The sequence below is a fragment of the Triticum urartu genome, chromosome 3 (assembly GCF_003073215.2).
Source record: "Triticum urartu cultivar G1812 chromosome 3, Tu2.1, whole genome shotgun sequence".
Classification (NCBI taxonomy): Eukaryota; Viridiplantae; Streptophyta; class Magnoliopsida; order Poales; family Poaceae; genus Triticum; species Triticum urartu.
The window spans coordinates 345,036,459-345,063,467 of NC_053024.1; positions in this window are offsets into that span (position 1 = coordinate 345,036,459).

Below are 27,009 nucleotides of genomic sequence, written 5' to 3' on the forward strand. Positions count from 1 at the left end.
CATTTATGCTAATTCCTTTTATCACACAGAAGGCTCACAGCTGTTCCCAGACAGTAGTGCATCATAAACACGGCATTTCTATTAAACACCTTCTTATAAGATGATGTTATTTTATACTTCACCGAAATGAATTGAGAGAAGTCCTATAATATCGTAGAAGATATCATATGGAGACATGGTGAAAGTGAATAAACATCCATAATTACCAATAACTTAATCCAGGCTTGCACCGAAACTGCCAAAGATAGAAAGTACTAATTGCGAACTGCATCTCCATAAATCGACCGACACATCATCCAGTGGACACGTAAGAAGTGACGCTAATTAAGAACAACAAGCTCAAAATCTGGCTTGCCACAGAAAAAAGACTCGATAAATAGACAGTCTAAAATAAGAGATCATTCGCTAATGTTAGAGGAAAGCATGATGGAATGCAATAAATAGCATCAAATACGTGAAAGGAAACGCAATATACTCAAATATATAATGCTCTAATTAGAAGACAACATATATAGATTTCTCATATGATACTATTTTCCGTAGTAGAAATAGTTAGTGATATGGATAAGCATCACAATACCAACAAGATAAGGATCTCACTAAAACCTTGACTGGAAAGGCAATAGGCCATCCATACAAAACTATAAATCAACTCATCAATATCGAAGAATCATCAAAACTGCAATTCGATCAAGAAAAAGAGTGGTAAAAAAGTTCTATTGTCAAGAGCATTAAACATAACAAGATTCAATATGAGACTTCTCCAGCATTATACAAATCATATCAATCTTTTATATATATTCATATGCTAACACTCACGCATATTTATGGTTGAAGTTTTAATCGGACACAGAGAAAGATAGGGGCTTATAGTTTGCCTCCCAACTTTTACCTCAAGGGTAATGTCAACAATAATACTTCATGCAAACCCACATCCAATTAGCCATATATATCAGGATCTTTCCAACACATTGTGCTTGCCAAAGAGATAAAATGTAAAAAGGAAAGGTGAAGATCACCATGACTCTATCATAAGGTAGAAGATAATAAAAGATAGGCCCTTCGCAGAGGGAAGCAGAGGTTGCATGCGCTTTTATGGTTGGATGCACAAAATCTATGCGAAAGAACGTCACTTTATATTGCCCCTTGTGATATGAACCTTTATTATGCAGTCCGTCGCTTTTATTACTTCCACATCACAAGATCGTATAAATCTTATTTCTCCCACACCAATCAATCATACATATTTAGAGCAATTTTTATTGCTTTGCACCGATGACAACTTACTTGAAGGATCTTACTCAATCCATAGGTAGATATGGTGGACTCTCATGGCAAAACTGGTTTAGGGATTTTGGAAGCACAAGTAGTATTTCTACTTGGTGCTGAGAATTTGGCTAGCATGAGGGAGAAAGGCAAGCTCAACAAGTTAGAGGATCCATGACAACATACTTTATCTCAGATATAAGAAAGACATAACTCATTAACGTTGTCTTCCTTGTCCAACATCAACTCTTTAGCATGTCATATTTTAATGAGTGCTCCCAATCATAAAAGATGTCAATGATAATATATCTATATGTGAAAACCTCTCTCTCCTTATTACTTCCTATTAATTGCAACAATGACCAAAGCTATGTCTGCCAACTCCCAACAACTTTTAATCATCATACTCTTTCTATGTGAAGTCATTACTCTCAATAAGATCAATATGAACCTTTTTGTTTCTTTTTATTCTTTTCTCTTTTCTTTTATTCACCCAAGATCATGGCAAAATAATCAAGCCCTTGACTCAACACTAATCTTTATTATATATAGCTCACGGACTCGATTACATAGAGAGATCATAAAGCAAAACTCAAAACTAGATCATGCCATAAACTTTATTCTACTAGATCAAGATACTACTAATAGGATCGAACTAAGAAAAACGGTAAAGATAGGAGTTGTGATTGTGATACGATACCGGGGCACCTCCCCCAAGCTTGGCAGTTGCCAAGGGGAGTGCCCATACCCAGATACTCAATTCTTCTTTGTTGGAGGAGACGGTGGAGGTGTTGTTGATGATGCGGGCTTGTCATCCATCTTCCAAGGCATAGGTTCACCATCATAGAAAGATGATCGAGTCTCCGGAATCCTCAAATCTGCAGCCAAACTCATTCTTTTGAATCTATATTCATACTCACAGTTTTGGTTTTGAAGGTCATAGACTTGGGCTTGGAGGTGCTCGATCTTCTCATGTAGCTTGAAGATGGCCTCCTCGGTGTTCTTGGCATCCGGCTTGTAGTTGTTAGTGAACTCCGCGAGCATCATGTGGCTAGCAGTTGATTCCACGCTCCACCATCCCCTTGGCACTTGAAAACTTGTTGCTCCATTGCTTCGAGCCTCGTCTCCACTGCTTCCGGTTCCCTTTGGTCCCTCATCATCGCGGATGTAGCAACCCATCACGCATCTCAATGGTTTGAGGGTGTCGCAGCACCTCCGCGAGGTAAGGGTTGATGACCTTCTCGAAGAACTTGTCCTTGGAGGCGCTTGGGGCCGTCATGATAACCTAGATCTGTCAGAAAAACAGCTCGAAACAAAAACAGGGATTTTGCGTGATACGGGAGTCAAAACCTTCGGGAGTTATAATGAATTTTTACCGACCAAAATACGTACGAAAACGAGTCCGGAAGGCACACGAGGTGCTCACGAGGTAGGGGCGCGCCAGGGGGTAGGGCGCCACCACCCTGTGGGGCCCTCGTGTCCTTCCCGGACTGCTACTTATTTTTCTATTTTTCTAAATATTCCAAAACAAGAAATATTGCCTTAAAAATTGTTTTGGAGTCGGTTTACTTACCGTACCACATACCTATTCCTTTTCGGAGTCTGAAACGTTCCTGGAAAGTGTCCCTTATGTATTCCTCCGGGGTTAGGTTTCAATAATATTGGTTTCAACATTTATGGGATTACCTGAGATATAATGTTTATTTTGACCGTTTACCACCTTCGGATTTGTGCCTTCGAAGTTGTTGATTTTTATGGCACCGGAACGATAGACCTCCTCGATATAGGGGCCTTCCCATTTAGAGAGAAGTTTTCCTGCAAAAAATCTTAAACGAGAGTTGTATAGCAATACATAATCACCTACATTAAACTCACGCTTTTGTATCCTTTGTCATGCCATCTTTTAACTTTTTCTTTAAAACTTGGCATTTCATAAGCTTGGGTTCTCCATTCATCAAGTGAGCTAATATCAAAACCTCTTCTCACCGGCAAGTTTGAAATCATATTGAGCTCTTTAATGGACCAATATGCCTTATGTTCTAGTTCAAGAGGTAAGTGACATGCTTTTCCATAAACCATTTTATATGGAGACATACCCATAGGATTTTTGTATGCAGTTCTATAGCCCATAATGCATCATCAAGTTTCTTGGACCAATTCTTTCTAGACCTATTAACAGTCTTTTGCAAAATTAATTTGAGCTCTCTATTGCTCAATTCTACTTGACCACTAGACTGTGGGTGATAAGGAGATGCAATTCTATAATTAACATCATACTTAGCAAGCATTTTACGGAAAGCACCATGAATAAATGTGAACCACCATCAGTCATTAAATATCTAGGGACTCCAAACCTCGGGAAAATAACTTCTTTAAGCATTTTAATAGAAGTGTTATGATCAGCACTACTAGTTGGAATAGCTTCTACCCACTTAGTAACGTAATCAACAAACAACTAAAATATGTGTGTATCCATTAGAGGCAGGAAAAGGTCACATATAATCAAAGCCCCAAACATCAAACGGTTCAATAACAAGTGAATAATTCATAGGCATTTCTTGACGTCTACTAATATTACCAATTCTTTGACATTCATCACAAGACAAGACAAAATTACGGGCATCCTTGAAGAGAGTAGGCCAATAAAAACCAGATTGCAATACCTTATGTGCAGTTCTATCTCCAGCGTGGTGTCCTCCATAAGTTTCGGAATGGCACTTGCGTAGGATCTGTTCCTATTCATGCTCAGGTACACAATGTCTAATAACACCATCTACTCCTTCTTTATAAAGATGTGGGTCATCCCAAAAGTAATGTCTCAAGTCATAGAAAAACTTTTTCTTTTGCTGGTATGTGAAGCTAGGTGGTATAAACTTAGCAACAATATAATTAGCATAATCAGCATACCATGGAGTACTACGATAAGTATGTATAACATTTAATTGTTCATCGGGAAAGTCATCACTAATAGGTAGTGGGTCATCAAGAACATTCTCTAACCTAGACAAGTTGTCTGCAACGGGGTTCTCAGCTCCCTTTCTATCAACAATATGCAAATCAAATTCTTGTAGCAAGAGAACCCATCTAATAAGTCTAGGTTTAGCATCTTTCTTTTCCATAAGGTATTTAATAGCAGCATGATCAGTGTGAATAGTTACTTTAGAATCAACAATATAAGGTCTGAACTTATCACAAGCAAATACAACTGCTACAAGCTCTTTTTCAGTAGTAGCATAATTTCTTTGAGCATTGTCTAGAGTCTTACTAGCATAATCAATAACATTTAATTTATTATCAACTCTTTGCCCTAGAACAGCACCTACAGCATAATCACTAGCATCACACATAATTTCAAAGGGTAAATTCCAATCAGGTGGCTGAACAATAGGTGCAGAGACTAATGCTTTCTTAAGTATTTCAAATGCTTCTACACAATCATCATCAAAGACAAATGGTATATCTTTTTTGCAATAAATTAGTCAGAGGCCGAGAAATTTTTGAGAAGTCCTTAATGAACCTCCTATAAAATCCAGCGTGACCAAGGAAACTTCTTATACCTTTGATGTCCTTGGGACATGGCATCTTTTCAATAGCATCAACCTTGGCTTTATCAACTTCAATACCTCTTTCAGAAACTTTGTGCCCCAAGACAATTCCTTCATTAACCATAAAGTGGCACTTTTCCCAATTCAAGACAAGATTAGTTTCTTCACATCTCTGTAAAACTCGATCAAGATTGCTCAAGCAATCATCAAAATAGGAACCATAGACGGAAAAATCGTCCATGAAAACCTCACAAATCTTTTCACAAAAGTCAGAGAATATAGCGATCATGCATCTTTGAAAGGTAGCAGGTGCATTACATAAACCAAAAGGCATATATCTATAAGCAAAAGTACCAAAAGGGCATGTAAAAGTAGTCTTTGATTGATCTCTAGCCGACACAGGTATTTGAGAGAAACCAGAATAACCATCTAGAAAGCAGTAGTGTGTATGTTTGCATAATCTTTCTAGCATTTGATCAATAAAAGGTAAGGGGTAATGATCTTTCTTAGTAGCTTTATTTAATTTGCGGAAATCAATTACCATCCTATAACCTGTGATAATTCTTTGTGGAATCAATTCATCTTTATCATTAGGAACAACAGTAATATCTCCCTTCTTAGGGACACAATGGACAGGACTTGCCGACTCACTATCAGCAACGGGATAGATTATACCTACCTCCAGAAGCTTGAGTATTTCTTTTCTTACCACTTCTTTCATTTTAGGATTCAGACGTTGTTGAGGATTACGAATTGGTTTGGCATTTGCTTCCAAATTTATTTTATGTTGACATAGAGTGGGACTAATGCCCTTAAGATCATCAAGAGTATATACAATAGCAGCACGATGCTTCTTTAGAGTTTTCAATAATCTTTCTTCTTCATGCTCTGAAAGGTTAGCACTAATAATAACAGGATATATCTTCTTTTTATCAAGATAAGCATATTTAAGATTATCAGGTAAAGGTTTAAGCTCAAACACGGGATCACCCTTGGGTGGAGGAGGATCCCCTAAAATTTCAACAGGCAAGTTATGTTGCAGAATAGGTTCCTGTTTAAAGAATACTTCATCTATTTCCGTTCTTTCATTCATGAACATATCATTTTCATGGTCTAGCAAATAGTGTCCTAAAGGATCACTAGGAGGTACGGCAATAGAAGCGAGACCAATAATTTCATCCTTGCTAGGCAATTCTTCCTCATGATGTTGTTTACTGAATTTAGAGAAATTAAACTCATGAACCATATCATCCAAGCCAATAGTAACAACATTCTTTGTGCAATCTATGGTAGCATTGACAGTATTTAAGAAGGGTCTGCCAAATATAATGGGACAAAAACTATCTTGTGGGGAACCAAGAACAAGAAAATCAGCAGGATATTTAGTTTTCCCACACAAGACTTCAACATCTCTAACAATTCCCATTAGTGCAATAGTATCTCTATTAGCAAGTTTAATTGTGACATCAATACCTTCTAACTCAGCAGGTGCCATTTCATTCTTAATTTCTTCATATAAGTCAATAGGTATTACACTAGCACTAGCACCCATATCACATAAGCCATGATAACAATGATCTCCTATTTTAACAGAAATAACAGGCACGCCTACACAGGTCTATGTTTATCTTTATCACAAGGTTTAGCAATTCTAGCAGTTTCACCTTCGAACTGAATAACATGCCCATCAATATTATCAGACAAGAGATCTTTAAAAATAGCAATATTAGGTTCTACTTTAACTTGCTCAGGAGGTGTATAAGTTCTAATATTGCTTTTACGAACAACAGTTGAAGCTTTAGCATGATCCCTTACTCTAACAGGGAAAGGTGGTTTCTCAACATAAGAAGTAGGAACAATAGGATCATTATAAGTGACAGTCTTTTCTTCAACTTTAATAGGTGCAGCTACTTTTACTTCTATGGGAGGATGATATTTAAACCACTTCTCCTTAGGGAGATCAACATAAGTAGCAAAAGATTCACAGAAAGAAGCTACTATCTCAGAGTCAAGTCCATATTTAGTGCTAAACTTACGGAAAATATCGGTGTCCATAAAAGATTTAACACAATCAAACTTAGGTGTCATACCTGACTCCTTACCTTCGTCGAGGTCCCAATCTTCAGAGTTGTGTTTAATTCTATCCAATAAATTCCATCTGAATTCAATAGTCTTCATCATAAAAGAGCCAGCACAAAAAGTATCGATCATGGTGCGATTGTTTTTAGAAAGTCGAGCATAAAAACTCTGCATAATTATTTCTCTCGGGAGCTCATGATTGGGGCATGAATATAACATTGATTTAAGCCTCCCCCAAGCTTGAGCGATGCTTTCTCCTTCACGAGGCCAGAAATTATATATATAATTGCGATCACGATGAACAAGATGCATAGGGTAATACTTTTGATGAAATTCCAACTTCAATCTTTTATAGTCCCATGATCTCATATCATCACATAGCCTATACCATACCAATGTGTCTCCCTTCAAAGATAAAGGGAAGACCTTCTTCTTAGCAACATCATCGGGTATACCTGCAAGCTTAAATAATCCACAAACTTCGTCCACATATATTAAGTGCTCATCAGGATGCTTTGTTCCATCTCCTGTAAAAGGGTTAACTAGCAGTCTTTTCATCATACCCGAAGGAAATTCAAAAGGAGTTTCATTTTCAATAGGTTCAGTAGGTTGAGGAGCAACTCTTTGCTCTACTGGACGGGGTGAAGATACCCCGAACAAGCCCCTCAGAGAATTACTTTCCATAGTAACAAGTGATAGTAAATTTCAGCACATTGTATAAATTTTTCCTTACCAAATTTGTGACGCCCCAAGACCGGAGCTTCAGATGCCTTCCAGGGTTTCCGAGATGCGTTGTGTGTATTGTTTCGTCTGTTGCATTCATCTTTTCATCATGTGCATTGCATCATGTCATCATTGTTTGCTTTGCATCGTGCCTCTTGCCATTTTGCATTTCATCTTTATCACCATGTGCATTGCATTCGTCATGATGTTGTCTTGCTCGATTCTTGTCATTTGTATCAACCCCTTTCCATCTCTCAAAAATCTACCAATGTGTCATCACCGCCTTCTTCCTTCTTATTCCTTTCATTTTTTTTGCTAGTGCCATTTTCTGTCGTCCTTAAATGTTCGTTCTTTTCCTTTTAACCATACACCTTTCCTTTAACCTCTCTGTTAAATTTCAGATCCTTTGGAGTTGTTTTGGTTAGGTTCAAAAATGCCTCAAGTTTGAATCATATTTAAACTTGTTTTATTTTTGTACCTCTAAAAATATCCAAGACAATTTTATCAAATAGAGTATAGTTTCAGGAGTTTGAGGATATTTTTATATCTAAAAAACTCCTCTTCTAGCCCCTCGCCTTTTTCTTTTATTGTAACTGTTTATCTAAATAAACAGGAAGGAAATGATAAAAGAAAATAAGCTATTTCAGAGAGAGAGAGATAGCAGCGGTGCCCTTGGGCCTCTCTGTTCAAGCTCAGCAACCTGGGTTTTCTCCCTCTTGTGCCGGCCCAAGGCCAAGGCCCAGCCAGCCCCACTAGTTAACCCTAGCTTGCCCGATTCCATCTCCTCTCTCCCAGCGATCTCCCTCGCGCCGCCAGGAGATAGCGGGCGATGCTGCCTCGCTCGATCTCCCCTCCCCTCCTTCCACCTAGCGCGCACCAAGCTCCTCCGCCATGGCCTTCCTCCACCATCGCTGGTCTACTACCCCCTCCTCGACCCGCCACCAGGGAGGAGTCCCGCTCGGTCCCCCGCGTCCTCCTCACGCTGTGCCCTCTCCTACCTCCCGCGCTGCCTTGCCCCGCCATGAACGCCTGCAAGACCTCCTCCGTGCCGACCCACCTCCATGGCCGCCGAGCCACCGCCTTACGCCATCCGTGCGTCACCCCACTACAGCGTCCTGCTTCGCCCGACGCCGCTGCGCGCCAAGTCCCTCAACCGGAGCGCCGCGCCTCTGCCGTCACCGCACCAAGTTCCCTGCTCCTGCCGCCGGAGCCCTGCACCACGCCGCGTCCTCAAGTGCCCCGCCTCGTCGCCGGCCCTTGCTCTACCTCGTCGCACCTCTCTCCTCATCGCCCGATCTGGACGCTGGGTCCCGAGCGCCTCGACCCCTCGTCTGCTTGCCGGAGCAGCAACAGCAGCCCATGCACTGCCCGGGCCTCCCGTGCTGCCTGGCGAGTTCCTGCCCGACCTCCTCGTTGACCTCTGTCACCAGTCCAACAAGCAGCGCCTTCGGGTTTTTGTTTCTTCGCCAAGTCCCTGATCCGATGTACACACATGCAACATTGACGACCGTCAAGTACCTATGACCGAAGACCAAATACCCTTTTGGATACGCCAAGTACCACGACTTCGCCTCTTGCTCGACAAGTATCGCACTGAACGCCAAGTACCAGGACGTTGAGGAACCGCCAAGTTCATCTACGTGCGTGTACGACTACACATCCGGGATGTGTCGAGTACCTCTACGGAAGAACCGAACGTCTACGAACCGTGTATGACGACCGTTGCCAAAGTCCTTCAAGTGAACGACTACTTCCATGACGATACGAGTACAACCACCGTCAACGTGCATTTTGCCAAGTACCTCTACCATCGACCCCGTGGATGCCAAGTTCCTCGTCGTGACCCCGAACATCTACGAACTGTGTACAACTACGAAACATAGCCACTACTTCCACTACAACCGTCCCGATAACGTCCACTTCCCCTACACCGCTCCGAACTTGCTCTGTTCCAAAAAGGTGCGCTTCAAAGGTATACCGCCGATAACGATCGCCCGTGGACGAATGCATGTGTGGTGTATGAGATGCCCGTGTTTGCTCTATGTCGGAGTTGTTCGTTGCACGAAGCCCCTCTTTTGCCTTGCCACCGTCTTGTGGGACACCCGGCTACCGGGATCGCCCCACCATCTGTTGACACACTCACACCCACTCCCTTTTGCACCGGTATCCCTGTGACCTACCGGATCACTGATATGTTGCCGTGGCATCATTTTTGGATTAGTTGCTGTGGCATCCCTTTCCTTTCCACCACGGTGACAAATGCTTCATAATGCTCCTGTCAACTTTTAATAAAAATTGCATAAACTTGCACATGTGAACCGCATCATGTTAACAACTTTGAAACATTTAAAATTGTTGTTTGCATTAATTACTAAATGCATATGGGGATTTACTAGAATTGTTGCTTGTTGTTCCGGCCTCATTTAAACTTGCCTAAATGTTTAGTTTGTTATGCTACACCTCTTGCCATGTTAACCAACATTTAATTTTGTTGGGTACTTAAACGAGATCGAACTAAATAACTTGTTGTGGTGTTTCGTTAATATGCAACTCGTTGCATATTGATCTCCACTTAATTTGTAGAATTGCTTGTGCACTTTGCCATGCCATGCCTCATTAAACCGGACATGCATCATACTTGTTGCGCATCATGCCATGATTTTGTGGTGGTTGTTTACTATGTTGTTTGCTCCTTTCCGGTGTTGCTTCTTCAGGTTGGTTCCGATAACATCGTGTTGTGAGGATTCGTTCGACTACGTCCGTTTATCTTCTTCATGGACTCGTTCTTCTTCCTTGCGGGATCTCGGGCAAGATGACCATACCCTCGAAATCACTTCTATCTTTGCTTGCTAGTTGCTCGCTCTTTTGCTATGCCTATGCCGCGATACCTACCACTTGCTATATCATGCCTCCCATATTGTTAAGCCAAGCCTCTAACCCACCTTGTCCTAGCAAACCGTTGTTTGGCTATGTTACCGCTTTGCTCAGCCCCTCTTATAGCGTTGTTAGTTGCAGGTGAAGATTGAAGTTTGTTCCTTGTTGGAACATGGCTATGTTGTTTCTTGTTGGAACATGGATATTTGTTGGGATATCACAATATCTCTTATTTAATTAATGCATCTATATACTTGGTAAAGGGTGGAAGGCTCGGCCTTATGCCTGGTGTTTTGTTCCACTCTTGCCGCCCTAGTTTCCGTCATACCGGTGTTATGTTCCCGGATTTTGCGTTCCTTACGCGGTTGGGTTATAATGGGAACCCCTTGACAGTTCGCCTTAAATAAAACTCCTCCAGCAATGCCCAACATTGGTTTTACCATTCGCCACCTAGCCTCTTTTTCCCTTCGGTTCTGCAGACTCAAGGGTCATCTTTATTTTAACACCCCCCCCCCCCGGGCCAGTGCTCATCTGAGTGTTGGTCTGAACTGGGCAGCCTACGGGACCACCTCGGGGCAACTTGAGGGTTGGTTTTACTCGTAGCTTGACCTATCTGAGTGTGCCCTGAGAACGATATATGTGCAGCTCCTATCGGGATTTGTCGGCACATTCGGGCGGTGTTGCTGGACTTGTTTTACCATTGTCGAGGATGTCTTGTAACTGGGATTCCGAGCCTGATCGGGTCTTCCCGCTAGAAGGAATATCCTTCGTTGACCGTGAGAGCTTGTGATGGGCTAAGTTGGGACACCCCTGCAGGGTTTTGAACTTTCGAAAGTCATGCCCGCGGTTATGGGCAGATGGGAATTTGTTAATGTCCGGTTGTAGAAAACCTGAAGTTGACCTTAATTAAAATACATCAACCGCGTGTGTAACCGTGATGGTCTCTTCTCAGCGGAGTCCGGGAAGTGAACACGGTGTTGGAGTTATGCTTCACGTAGGTTGTTTCTAGGATCACTTCTTGATCATAGTTGTTCGACCGTGCTTTTGCCTTCTCTTCTCGCTCTCATTTGCGTACGTTAGCCACCAAATACGCTAGTCGCTTGCTGCAGCTCCACCTCATACCTTTTTACCTTACCCATAAGCTTAAATAGTCTTGATCGCGAGGGTGTGAGATTGCTGAGTCTCCATGACTCACAGATACTTCCAAAACCAGCTTGCAGGTGTCGTTGAACCGTCCAGATGACGCAACCAAGCTCAAGGAGGAGCTCGCTGAAGATCTTGCCCTTTGTGTTGTTTCGTTCTAGTTGATCAGTAGCGGAGCCCAGTTGGGGTCGATCGGGGATCTGTGTAACATTTGGGGTAGTCTTCTTTTATTTTGGTTTCGTAGCCGGACCTTGTTTGTATCTGGATGATGTAATGCTTTATTCATGTAATTGTGTGAAGTGGCGATTGTAAGCCAATTATGTATCTCTTTCCCTTATGTATTACATGGGTTGTGTGAAGATTACCTCACTTGCGACATTGCTTTCAATGCGTTTATGCCTCTAAGTCGTGCTTCGACACGTGGGAGATATAGCCGCATCGAGGGCGTTACAAAATTCCACCTACAAAAGGCGTAACACTCCCCGGCAACGGCTCCAGAATAGAGTCTTGATGACCCACAAGTATAGGGGATCTATCATAGTCCTTTTGATAAGTAAGAGTGTCGAACCCAACGAGGAGCAGAAGGAAATGATAAGCGGTTTTCAGCAAGGTATTCTCTGCAAGTACTGAAATAAGTGGTAACAGATAGTTTTGTGATAAGATAGATTGTAATGAGCAACAAGTAACAAAAGTAAATAAAGTGCAGCAAGGTGGCCCAATCCTTTTGTAGCAAAGCACAAGCCAGAACAAACTCTTATAATAGGAAAAGCGCTCCCGAGGACACATGGGAATATCGTCAAGCTAGTTTTCATCACGTTCATATGATTCGCGTTCGATACTTTGATAATTTGATATGTGGGTGGACCGGTGCTTAGGCGATGTTCTTACTTGAACAAGCATCCCTCTTATGATTAACCTCTATTGCAAGCATCCGCAACTACAACAAAAGTATTAAGGTAAACCTAACCATAGCATGAAACATATGGATCCAAATCAGCCCCTTACCAAGCAACGCATAAACTAGGGTTTAAGCTTCTGTCACTCTAGCAACCCATCATCTACTTATTACTTCCCAATGCCTTCCTCTAGGCCCAAATAATGGTGAAGTGTTATGTAGTCGACGTTCACATAACACCACTAGAGGCTAGACAACATACATCTTATCAAAATATCAAACGAATACCAAATTCACGTGACTACTCATAACAAGACTTCTCCCTTGACCTCGGGAACGAACGTAATTACTCACAAAGCATATTCATGTTCATAATCATAGGGGCAATAATATGCATATAGGATTTGAACATATGATCTTCCACCAATTAAACTAACTAGCATCAACTACAAGGAGTAATCAACACTACTAGCAACCTACTAGCACCAATCCCGGACTTTGAGACAAGAATTGGATACAAGAGATGAACTAGGGTTTGGAGATGAGATGGTGCTGGTGAAGATGTTGATGGAGATTGCCCTCTCCCGATGAGAGGAGCGTTAGTGATGACGATGGTGATGATTTCCCCCTCCGGGAGGGAAGTATCTCCGGCAGAATAGCTCTGTCGGAGCTCTAGATTGGATCCGCCAAGGTTCCGCCTCATGGCGGCGGAGTCTCGTCCCGAAAAGTTCCTTCTTATTTTTTTTCTCATCAAAAGACTTCATATAGGAGAAGATGGGCGACGGAGAGCCACCAGGGGGGCCACGAGGTAGGGGGCGCGCCCTAGGGGGGGCGCCCCCACCCTCGTGAGAAGGGTGTGGGCCCCTGGCCTTCATCTTTTGCGAGGATTTTTATTTATTTATTTTAAGACGTTCCATGGAGTTTCAGGACTTTTGGAGTTGCGCAGAATAGGTCTCTAATATTTGCTCCTTTTCCAGCCCAGAATTCCAGCTGCTGGCATTCTCCCTCTTTATGTAAACCTTGTAAAATAAGAGAGAATAGCCATAAGTATTGTGACATAAAGTGAAATAACGGTCCATAATGCAATAAATATCGATATAAAAGCATCATGCAAAATGGACGTATCAATAGCACACAAGGTATTCCTCCGGTATCCGGGAGTTGCATAATCTCATAGTCGAAGGGATATGTATTTGACATGAAGAAAGCAATAGCAATAAAACTGAATGATCAACATGCTTAGCTAACGGATGGGTCTTGTCCATCACATCATTCTCCTAATGATGTGATCCCATTCATCAAATGACAACACATGTCTATGGTTAGGAAACTTAACCATCTTTGATTAACGAGCTAGTCTAGTAGAGGCTTACTAGGGACACGGTGTTTTGTCTATGTATTCACACATGTATCAAGTTTCCGGTTAATAAAATTCTAGCATGAATAATAAACATTTATCATGATATAAAGAAATATAAAATAACAACTTTAGTATTGCCTCTAGGGCATATTTCCTTCATGACTCAAGCTCCTGGCACCCGTAAAACTCGCAGTGGAGGAGGACCTTGCACTGCAGTTTGTTGTCGGTGAAGAGGTCGTTGAGCTTGGTCCAGATAGCGTAGGCATCGTCGTCATCATCCACCACAGTGTGGAAGAGGTCCTTGGAGATGGTGAGGTAGAACCAGCGGATGATGGTGGCGTTGAGGATCATCCACTCCTCTTGTGAATCATGAGGCTCGAGTCCACGGTGCCATCGGCGTGGCCGTTGATACGTCTCCAACATATCTACTTTTCCAAACACTTTTGCCCTTGTTTTGGACTCTAACTTGCATGATTTGAATGGAACTAACCCGGACTGACGTTGTTTTCAACAGAATTGCCATGATGTTATTTTTGTGCAGAAATAAAAGTTCTTGGAATGACCTGAAACTTCACGGAGAATATTTTTGGAACATATAAAAAATACTAGCGAAAGAATCAAGGCCATGGGGGTCACACCCCGTCCACGAGGGTGTGGCGCGCCTACCCCCCCCCCCTAGGCGCGCCCCCTGCCTCGTGGGCCCCCTGGTGCTCCACCGACCTCAACTCCTACTCCATATATTCACGTTCGGGGAGAAAAAAATCAGAGAGAATGATTCATTGCGTTTTACGATATGGAGCCACCGCTAAGCCCTAATCTCTCTCGGGAGGGCTGATCTGGAGTCCGTTCGGGGCTCCGGAGAGGGGAATCCGTCGCCATCGTCATCATCAACCTTCCTCCATCACCAATTTCATGATGCCCACCACTGTGTGTGAGTAATTCCATCGTAGGCCTGTTGGACGGTGATGGGTTGGACGAGATTTATCATGTAATCGAGATAGTTTTGTTAGGGTTTGATCCCTAGTATCCATTATGTTCTGAGATTGATGTTGCTATGACTTTGCTATGCTTAATGCTTGTCACTAGGGCCCGAGTGCCATGATTTCAGATCTGAACCTATTATGTTTTCATGAATATATGTGAGTTCTTGATCCTATCTTGCAAGTCTATAGTCACCTATTATGTGTTATGATCCGTTAACCCCGAAGTGACAATAATCGGGATACTTACCGGTGATGACCGTAGTTTGAGGAGTTCATGTATTCACTAAGTGTTAATGCTTTGGTCCGGTACTCTTTAAAAGGAGGCCTTAGTATCCCTTATTTTCCAATAGGACCCCGCTACCACAGGAGGGTAGGACAAAAGATGTCATGCAAGTTATTTTCCATAAGCACGTATGACTATATTCGGAATACATGCCTACATACATTGATGAACTGGAGCTAGTTCTGTGTCACCCTATGTTATAACTATTGCATGAGGAATCGCATCCGACATAATTATCCATCACTGATCCATTGCCTACAAGCTTTTCATATATTGATCTTCGCTTATTTACTTTTTCGTTGCTACTGTTACAATCACTATAAAACCAAAACTGCTACCGTTACTTTTGTCATCGTTACCACTACTATCATATTACTTTGCTACTGAATACTTTGCTGCATATATTAAGTTTCTAGGTGTGGTTGAATTGACAACTCAGCTGCTAATACTTGAGAATATTCTTTGGATCCCCTTGTGTCGAATCAATAAATTTGGGTTGAATACTCTACCCTCAAAAATTGTTGCGATCCCCTATACTTGTGGGTTATCAAGACTATTTTCTAGGGCCGTTGCCGGGGAGCATAGCTATATTCTTTGAGTCACTTGGGATTTATATCTGCTGATCACTATGAAGAACTTGAAAGATAAAAGAATCAAGATTTTTCCCTCAACTACGAGGGGAGGTAAGGAATTGCCATCTAGCTCTACTTGATTCACCTTATGTTTTGAGTAAACTTGTGACACCTACTCCTACTATTCATTCTGATATGTCGCATGTTATCGATGATGCCACTTCTGCTATGCATGATGCTTATGATGAAACTACTTCTATGCTTGATAATACCGTGCCATTAGGTGAATTTCTTGATGAACAACTTGCTAGGGTTAGAGAGAATGAAATTATTGAAACTGATAATATTGATGAAAGTGATGATGAAGATTCTCCCCCTAGATATGAATTGCCTGTTGTGCCTAAGGGTTATGTTATGGATGAAGAAACTGCTAGAGACTTCTTAGCTTGCAATGATAGATCTGATCTTAAGAAATTATTAGCTAAGCTTAAAGAAAAATCCTTGAATGCTAGAATGAAACATGACCCTGCTTTTGCTACTTCACCTATCTTTATTACTGATAAGGATTATGATTTCTCTGTCGATCCTGAGTTAATTACTTTGGTTGAATCTGATACTTTTTATGGCTATGAATCTGAAACTGTTGTGGCACATCTTACTAAATTAAATGATATAGCCACCCTGTTTACTCATGATGAGAAAACTCGCTATTACTTTATCCTTAAGTTGTTTCCGTTCTCATTAAAGGGTGATGCTAAAACATTGTTTAATTCTCCTGATCCTGGTTGTGTGCATAGTCCCGAGGATATGATTTATTACTTCTCTGCTAAATATTTCCCCGCTCATAAGAAACAAGTTGCCTTAAGGGAAATATATAATTTTGTGCAAATTTAAGAAGAGAGTCTCCCACAAGCTTGGGGGAGGCTTCTCCAATTACTTAATGCTTTGCCTGATCATCCTCTCAAGAAAAACAAAATACTTGATATCTTTTCTAATGGACTAACCGATGTTGGGTAACGTAGTAATTTCAAAAAAATTCCTACGCACACGCAAGATCATGGTGATGCATAGCAACGAGAGGGGAGAGTGTTGTCTACGTACCCTCGTAGACCGACAGCGGAAGCGTTATGACAAAGCGGTTGATGTAGTCGTACGTCTTCACGGCCCAACCGATCAAGCACCAAATCAACTAAACCATGTCCGATCATCACGTGAGATGGAGTAGTTTCATTGGTGAACATCGCTATGTTGATCATATCTACTATATGATTCACGCTCGACCTTTCGGTCTTCGTGTTCCGAGGCCATATCTGTATATGCTTGGCTCGTCAAGTATAACCTGAGTATTCTGCGTGTGCAACTGTTTTGCACCCATTGTATTTGAACGTAGAGCCTATCACACCCGATCATCACGTGGTGTCTCAGCACGAAGAACTTTCGCAATGGTGCATACTCAGGGAGAACACTTCTTGATAATTAGTGAGAAATCATCTTAAAATGCTACCGTCAAACTAAGCAAAATAAGATATATAAAAAGATAAACATCATATGCAATCAAAATATGTGACATGATATGGCCATCATCATCTTGCGCCTTTGATCTCCATCTCCAAAGTACTGTCATGATCTCTATCGTCACTGGCATGACACCATGATCTTCATCATCTTGATCTATATCAATGTGTCGTCACGTGGACGTCTCGCCAACTATTGCTCTTGCAACTATTGCTATCGCATAGCGATAAAGTAAAGCAATTATTTGGCGCTTACATCTTATGCAATAAAGAGACGACCATAAGGCTTTTGCCAGTAGCCGATAACTTCAACAAAACATGATCATCTTATATAAAAACTTATAACTCATCACGTCTTGACCATATCACATCACAACATGCCCTGCAAAAACAAGTTAGACGTCCTCTACTTTGTTGTTGCAAGTTTTACGTGGCTGCTACGGGCATAGCAAGAACCAATCTTACCTACGCATCAAAACCACAACGATAGTTTGTCAAGTTGGTGTTGTTTTAACCTTCGCAAGGACCGGGCGTAGCCACACTCGGTTCAACTAAAGTTGGAGAAACTGACACCCACCAGCCACCTATGTGCAAAGCACGTCGGTAGAACCAGTCTCGCGTAAGCGTACGCGTAATGTCGGTCCGGGCCGCTTCATCCAACAATTCCGCCGAACCAAAGTATGACATGCTGGTAAGCAGTATGACTTATATCACCCACAACTCACTTGTGTTCTACTCGTGCAAATAACATCAACACATAAAACCTAGGCTCAGATGCCACTGTTAGGTAACGTAGTAATTTCAAAAAAATTCCTACGCACACGCAAGATCATGGTGATGCATAGCAATGAGAGGGGAGAATGTTGTCTACGTACCCTCGTAGACCGACAGCGGAAGCGTTATGACAACGCGGTTGATGTAGTCATACGTCTTCACGGCCCAACCCATCAAGCACCGAAACTACGGCACCTCCGAGTTTTAGCACACGTTCAGCTCGATGACGATCCCCGGACTCCGATCCAGCAAAGTGTCGGGGAAGAGTTCCATCAGCACGACGGCGTGGTGACGATCTTGATGTTCTACCGTCGCAGGGCTTCGCCTAAGCACCGCTACAATATTATCGAGGAGTATGGTGGAAGGGGGCACCGCACACGGCTAAGAAAACGATCACGAGGATCAACTTGTGTGTCTATGGGGTGCCCCCTGCCCCCATATATAAAGGAGTGGAGGAGGGGAGGGCCGGCCCTCTCTATGGCGCGCCCTAGGGGAGTCCTACTCCCACCGGGAGTAGGATTCCCCCTTTCCTAGTCCAACTAGGAGTCCTTCCATGTAGTAGGAGTAGGACACAAGGAAGGGGAAGAGGGAAGAGAAGGAAGGAGGGGGCGCCGCCCCTCCCCCTAGTCCAATTCGGACCAGTCAATGGGGGGGGCGCGTCCTGCCTCTCTCTCTCCCCTAAAGCCCAATAAGGCCCATATACTTCTTCCCCCGTATTCCCGTAACTCCCCGGTACTCCGAAAAATACCCGAACCACTCGGAACCTTTTCGATGTCCGAATATAGTCGTCCAATATATCGATCTTTACGTCTCGACCATTTCGAGACTCCTTGTCATGTCCCCGATCTCATCCGGGACTTCGAACTCCTTTGGTACATCAAAACTCATAAACTCATAATATAACTGTCATCGAAACCTTAAGCGTGCGGACCCTACGGGTTCGAGAACAATGTAGACATGACCGAGACACGTCTCCGGTCAATAACCAATAGCGGAACCTGGATGCTCATATTGGCTCCTACATATTCTACGAAGATCTTTATCGGTCAGACCGCATAACAACATACGTTGTTCCCTTTGTCATCGGTATGTTACTTGCCCGAGATTCGATCGTCGGTATCTCAATACCTAGTTCAATCTCGTTACCGGCAAGTCTCTTTACTCATTTCGTAATACATCATCTCGCAACTAACTCATTAGTTGCAATGCTTGCAAGGCTTATGTGATGTGCATTACCGAGAGGGCCCAGAGATACCTCTCCGACAATTGGAGTGACAAATCCTAATCTCGAAATACGCCAACCCAACATGTACCTTTGGAGACACCTGTAGAGCCCCTTTATAATCACCCAGTTACGTTGTGACGTTTGGTAGCACACAAAGTGTTCCTCCGGCAAATGGGAGTTGCATAATCTCATAGTCATAGGAACATGTATAAGTCATGAAGAAAGCAATAGCAACATACTAAACGATCGGGTGCTAAGCTAATGGAATGGGTCATGTCAATCACATCATTCTCCTAATGATGTGATCCCGTTAATCAAATGACAACTCATGTCTATGGTTAGGAAACATAACCATCTTTAATCAACGAGCTAGTCAAGTAGAGGCATACTAGTGACACTCTGTTTGTCTATGTATTCACACATGTATTATGTTTCCGGTTAATACAATTCTAGCATGAATAATAAACATTTATCATGATATAAGGAAATATATAATAACTTTATTATTGCCTCTAGGGCATATTTCCTTCAACCGATGCTTCCAGAGACTACCTGGATAGTTGTGCTGGTTGTGTTTTCAAGGAAAGAACTTTTGATCAAGCTGAATTGCTATTGAATAATATGTTGGGTAATGAAGATGATTGGACACTTCCTGAACCAACTCCTAAGCCAACTCCGAAGAAAAGGAGTATTCTATTTCTCAGTCCTGAAGATATGCAAGAGGCAAAGAAATCTATGAAAGAAAAAAGGTATTAAAGCTGAAGATGTTAAGAATTTACCACCTATTGAAGAAATACATGGTCTTGATAACCCGACACAGTTAGTAAAGGTAAATTCTCTCTATAGATTTGATGAAGGTGATATTCCTCGTAATAAGTCTGCTAGCCAATGCTTGGATGAGTTTGATAATTTTATTGTTAAACAAGAAAACTTTAATGCTTATATTGGTAGACAATTGAAACGCAATGCTGATATGCTTGAACACTTGAGTGATTATATGTCTAGAGTTAAAGGTGAACTTAAACTTATTAGTAAACATGCTTCTATGGTTACCACTCAAGTAGAACAAGTACTTAAGGCTCAGAACGATTTGCTCAATGAATTAAATAATAAGAAAAATGATAATGGTGTTAGAGTTATGACTAGAGGGGGTAAAATGACTCAAGAACCTTTGTATCCTGAGGGCCACCCTAAGAGAATTGAGCAAGATTCTCACATAACTAATGTTGATGCACCTAGTTCTTCTAAGAAGAAGAAAAAGAAAAATGATATGACTTTGCATGCTTCTAGTGAACCTGTTGTTGACACACCTGAGAATCCCAATGATATTTCTATTTCTCATGCTGAAACACAATCTGGTAATGAACATGAACGTAGTGATAATATTAATGATGGTGTTCATGTTGATGCTCAACCTAGTAATAACAATGATGTAGAGATTGAACCTGTTGTTGATCTTGATAACCCACAATCAAAGAATCAATGTTATGATAAGAGAGACTTCATTGCTAGGAAGCATGGGAAAGAAAGAGAACCATGGGTTCAGAAACTCGTGCCTTTTCCTCCTAAACCATCCAAGAAAAAGGATGATGAGGATTTTGAGCGCCTTGCTGAAATGATTAGACCTATCTTTTTGGGTATGCGTTTGACTGATATGCTTAAAATGAATCCTTATGCTAAGTACATGAAGGATATTGTTACTAATAAAAGAAAGATGTCGGAAGCTAAAATTTCCACCATGCTTGCTAATTACACTTTTAAAGGTGGAATACCAAAGAAACTTGGAGATCTAGGAGTACCAACTATACCATGCTCCATTAAAAGAAACTATGTTAAAACTATTTTATGTGATCTTGGAGCCGGTGTTAGAGTTATGCCTCTCTCTTTATATCATAGACTTGAATTGAATAAGTTGACACCTACTGAAATATCTTTGCAAATGGCTGATAAATCAACTGCTATACCTGTCGGTATTTTGTGAGGATGTGCTTGTTGTAGTTGCTAATGTTACTATTTTAACGGACTTTGTTATTCGTGATATTCCCAAGGACGATAGTATGTCGATTATCCTTGGTAGACCCTTTTTGAATATTGTAGGGGCTGTTATTGATTGCAACAAAGGCAATGTCACTTTTCATGTTAATGGTAATGAGCATACGGTACACTTTCCGAGGAAACAACCTCAAGTCCACAGTATCAATTCTATTGGAAAATTTTCAACGATTACTATTGGAGGTTTTGAATTTCCTCTTCCTACTGCCAAGAAATATGATATTCTTATTGTTGGGGATGTGCATATCCCAGTTGAGGTAACCTAGTGTTATTCGAAATTTCTCTAGTTTCATGCAATTCGGAATGAGTTTGTTAACAAGACTTGATCAACCACGTTAATGGATTCCTTTTGATGAGCATGGGATGGGTGAAGTTAGAAAGCACAAGTTTCTGTACCCTCTTTTTAGTTTCTGTTATTTATCTTAAATCAAGTAAAAATAGTATTTTCTGTCTGTTTTTTGAATTATCCTTGCAATAAAAAATACCCCGAAAATAAAAGTTCTCCAAATGCCCTGAAAATTTAGTATGATTTTTTCCAGAATATTTAAGAATTATTGGCACTGAGAACACATCAAGGGGACCCACCGTTTGCCCACGAGGGTGGAGGGCGCGCCCTACCCCCTGGGCGCGCCACCTGCCTCGTGGACCCCATGTGGGTCCCCTCCACTTATTCTTGCACCCACACACTTCGTCTTCCTCCAGAAAAAATCATCCACCAGCTCAAACCCGTGTTCTAGCTCATCTTGCTGCCATTTTCGATCTCCTTGCTCAAAGCTCCATTCACAAAACTGCTATGGGGGATTGTTCTTCGGTATGTGACTCCTCTAATGGTCCAATTAGTTTTTGTTCTAGTTCTGTATTTATTGCAAATTTGTGATGCTTAGGTGACCCTGTTCTTGAGCTTGCATGTCAAATTTATGTGGTCAAAAGTAGTTTTAATGCATGATATAGCCTCTAGGCACTTGTAGGAGTAGTTGCTATCAATTTTGTTGAGTTTGGTTCACTTTTATTTTGAGTCACTAAAAATTTCAAAAAAATTTCAGAGGAAGAAATATGTTTAGGAAAATGTACCAAGGTGGTTCCTCAAGGAAGCAAGGCCCAAGGCCCGCAATACGCGAGCCGGACAATAAACTACCAAGGGAGGATCAAGTGCGGCCTTGTGAATGGCCGTCGGAGGATTTCATGGTCCAGGCAGGCATCAAGGAAGAATTTGACGCATATGTGCGTAATGCTGATCTTGAGAGCTTCAAGTCAGATAAGTGCCGACAATACCTCTATTTAACTGATTCATTTGTGAGAAGGTTTAAATTTACATCCTCGCGCAATTCTCACAATGTCCTATTTGATCTTTATGATAAATCTTATACATGGACTTAGAAGATTTTAATACTGCTTGTAAACTCCCGCAGTGGGGTAGTGCTAGTGAACCTCGCAAATCTGAATTTAAAGAATTTCTTGCTAGTATCACTGTGGGGGAATCTAGAGAAATAACACAAGCTACCATAGGGAGCATTCATTTTCCTGCCATACATTATTTTGCTCTCTTCATGGGTAGATGCATTAACGATAAGGATGAGGCATGTCACATGTGTGTTCCTGATCTTAGTGTTCTCAAGAGTGCTATATTAGGAGATAAACAATACAACTTGGGGGCTATTGTTGCACGTAGGTTGCATCTTAATGGTTTAACTGGAGATTTGTTTGGTGGAATTTATGCAACTCGTGTAGCTAACTTTCTTGGTATACCCGTACGTGGGGATGATATTGAGTTGCCTCCTGCTTATCTAGATTATAATGATATGGTTCATCATCAGTTTGTTGAGAGGAACGATCAATTCCTCCAGTACCGACTAATCTTTGACAGACGGCGCACCGTCCATGTTGCTCTCCCTGTTCCTGCTTTCTTTGATTTTCAGACAAAAGGGAGATATGTTATAACCAAGGAGGAGGCGAACGAGTACGAGAGGAGGACGGAGGCAGCTCGCCTCCAAGCTGCAGCTCATGAGGCAATTGCCGCTTCATCTCAGTACGACCCTAGCTACAACTTTGATCCATGGGCATAGACCAACTTAGGACAAAATCCTAAGCTTGGTGGAGTACGTATTTCTCACCGACATTACATGCATGTTCACACACTCATGCCAGTTGTCGATGCTCATACTTTTTCATTGTATAATCCATGCTAGTTTATTTTCTTTTTAAGCTTTCTTCTTGTGTGTTTGAAAAACCTTAAGAAAAACAAAAAAATAGTTGTAGCTTTTAGCTAGTTTACTTTCCATGATTGTCGTAGTAGTAATTAAAAAGAAAACCCAAAAAGATTTCTCGTTCTTCTTTTGCTTGTTGGGAGCTTTCCTGTGTAAATAGTTTTATTTCCTTTATTTTCCTTGGGGGTCGAGAGGAGAAGACCATGATGAAAATGTTGAGTGGCTCTCATATGCATTATTGTCGATCTAACAAAGAGCCCATATTACATTGTCTTCTTCCTTGAATTGAATGCTTGCAGATTCCAGCTTAGTCCAATGCACGTGCACTATTATTATTATCCACACTATTCGGTTGTGCAAGTGAAAGGCAATAATGACGATATATGATGAACTGATTGAGATGAGAAAAGCTGGTATGAACTCGACCTCTCTTGTTTTTGTAAATATGATTAGTTCATCGTTCCTAATTCAGCCTATTATGAATGAAACATGTTTGCAATGACAATTAGAGATTATAGTTGCCCATGCCATGCTTAATTTGCTAGGAGTTTATAGTGGTTTACCTTGCGTGCCAACATGCTATTAAAATGGTTGTGATGTGGTATGATAGGGTGGTATCCTCCTTTGAATGATTCGAGTGGCTTGACTTGGCACATGTTCACACATGTAGTTGAAACAAAATCAACATAGCCTCCATGATATTTATGTTCATGGTGAATTATATCCTACTCATGCTTGCATTCAGTGTTGATTAATTTTAATGCATGTTCATGACTGTTGTCGCTCTCTAGCTGGTCGCTTTCCAGTCTCTTTCTAGCCTTCACTTGTACTAAGCGAGAATACTGCTTGTGCATCCAACTTCATAAACCCCAAAGTTATTCCATATGAGTCCACCATACCTTCCTATATACGGTATCTACCTGCCGTTCCAAGTAAATTTGTATGTGCCAAACTCTAAACCTTCAAATAAAAATTATGTTTTGTATGCTCGAATAGCTCATGTATCAACTAGGGTTGTCTGTATCTTCCATGCTAGGTGGATTATTCTCAAGAGGAGTGGACTCCGCTCCTCACTCACGAGAAAATGGCTGGTCACCGGGATGCCCAGTCCCATGCTCAAATCAAATCAAAATAATTGCAAACAAAACTCCCCCAGGATTGTTGTTAGTTGGAGGCACCCGTTGTTTCGGGCAAGCCATGGATTGATGCTTGTTGGTGGTGGGGGAGTATAAACTTTACCATTCTGCTTGGGAACCGCCTATAATGTGTGTATCATGGAAGATATCGAGATCTCTCAGTTGTTATGTTGACAATGAAAGTATACCGCTCAAAATATTATTCATCTCTATTTCAAAACCGAGCTCTGGCACCTCTACAAATCCCTCCTTCCCTCTGTGAAGGGCTTATCCATTTACTTTTATGTTGAGTCATCATCCTCTTATTAAAAAGCACCAGTTGGAGAGCATCACTGTCATTTGCATGTATTATTATTAGTTTACATTGAGTATGACTTGACTGGATCTCTTTTACCATGAATTACAATTCCCAGTCAGCCCTTGATCTTCAGAGGTGCTCTGCATTTATGTTTTGCGGTCTCATAAAGGGCTAGTGAGATACCATCTTATTATATCATATTATGATTGTTTTGAGAAAGTGTTGTCATCTGAGATTTATTATTATTGCTCGCTAGTTGATTATGCCATTGATTTGAGTAAACATGAGACCTAAATGTTATGGTGAATATGGTTAGTTCATAATCTTTGCTGAAAACTTGAATGTTGGCTTTACATATTTACAACAACAAGAGTAAACAGAGTTTGTAAAAGTTTTTCGTTATCACTTTCAGTTTGTCAACTGAATTGCTTGAGGACAAGCAAAGGTTTAAGCCTGGGGGAGTTTATACGTCTCCAATGTATCTACTTTTAAAAACACTTTTGCCCTTGTTTTGGACTCTAACTTGCATGATTTGAATGGAACTAACCCGGACTGACGCTATTTTCAGTAGAATTGCCATGGTGTTATTTTTGTGCAGAAATAGAAGTTCTTGGAATGACTTGAAACTTCATGGAGAATATTTTTGGAATATATAAAAAATACTGACGAAAGAATCAAGGCCAGGGGGCCCACACCCTGTCCACGAGGGTAGGGCGCGCCTCCCCCCTGGGCGCCCCCCTGCCTCGTGGGCCCCCTAGTGCTCCACCGACCTCAACTCCAACTCCATATATTCACGTTCGGAGAGAAAAAAACCAGAGAGAAGAATTCATTGCGTTTTACGATACAGAGCCGCTGTCAAGCCCGAATCTCTCTCGCGAGGGCTGTCTGGAGTTCGTTCGGGGCTCCGGAGAGGGGAATCCATCGCCATCATCATCATCAACCTTCCTCCATCACCAATTTCATGATGCTCACCGCCGTGCGTGAGTAATTCCATCGTAGGCTTGCTGGATGGTGATGGGTTGGACGAGATTTATCATGTAATCGAGTTAGTTTTGTTAGGGTTTGATCCCTAGTATCCATTATGTTCTAAGATTGATGTTGCTATGACTTTGCTATGCTTAATGCTTGTCACTAGGGCCCGAGTTCCATGATTTCAGATCTGAACCTATTATGTTTTCATGAATATATGTGAGTTCTTGATCCTATCTTGCAAGTCTATAGTCACCTATTATGTGTTATGATCCATTAACCCTGAAGTGACAATAATCGGGATACTTACCGGTGATGACCGTAGTTTGAGGAGTTCATGTATTCACTAAGTATTAATGCTTTGGTCTGGTACTCTATTAAAAGGAGGCCTTAACATCCCTTAGTTTCCAATAGGACCCCGCTGCCATGGGAGGGTAGGAGAAAAGATGTCATGCAAGTTCTTTTCCATAAGCACGTATGACTATATTCGGAATACATGCCTACATTACATTGATGAATTGGAGCTAGTTCTGTGTCACCCTATGTTATAACTATTGCATGAGGAATCGCATCCGACATAATTATCCATCACTGATCCATTGCCTACGAGCTTTTCATATATTGATCTTCGCTTATTTACTTTTCTGTTGCTACTGTTACAATCACTATAAAACCAAAACTGCTACCGTTACTTTTGTCACCGTTACCACTACTATCATATTACTTTGCTACTAAATACTTTGATGCATATATTAAGTTTCTAGGTGTGGTTGAATTGATAACTCAGCTGCTAATACTTGAGAATATTCTTCGGCTCCCCTTGTGTCGAATCAATAAATTTGGGTTGAATACTCTACCCTCGAAAACTATTGCGGTCCCCTATACTTGTGGGTTATCATCCGTGTGATATGTCTCCAACGTATCTATAATTTTTTATTGTTCCATGTTGTTATATTATCAATCTTGGATATTTTATAATCATTTCGTAGTCATTTTATACCATTTTTGGTACTAACCTATTGACATAGTGCCAAGTGTCAGTTGTTGTTTTTTCCATGTTTTTTGCATCACGAAAAATCAATACCAAACGGAATCCAAATGCAACAAAACTTTA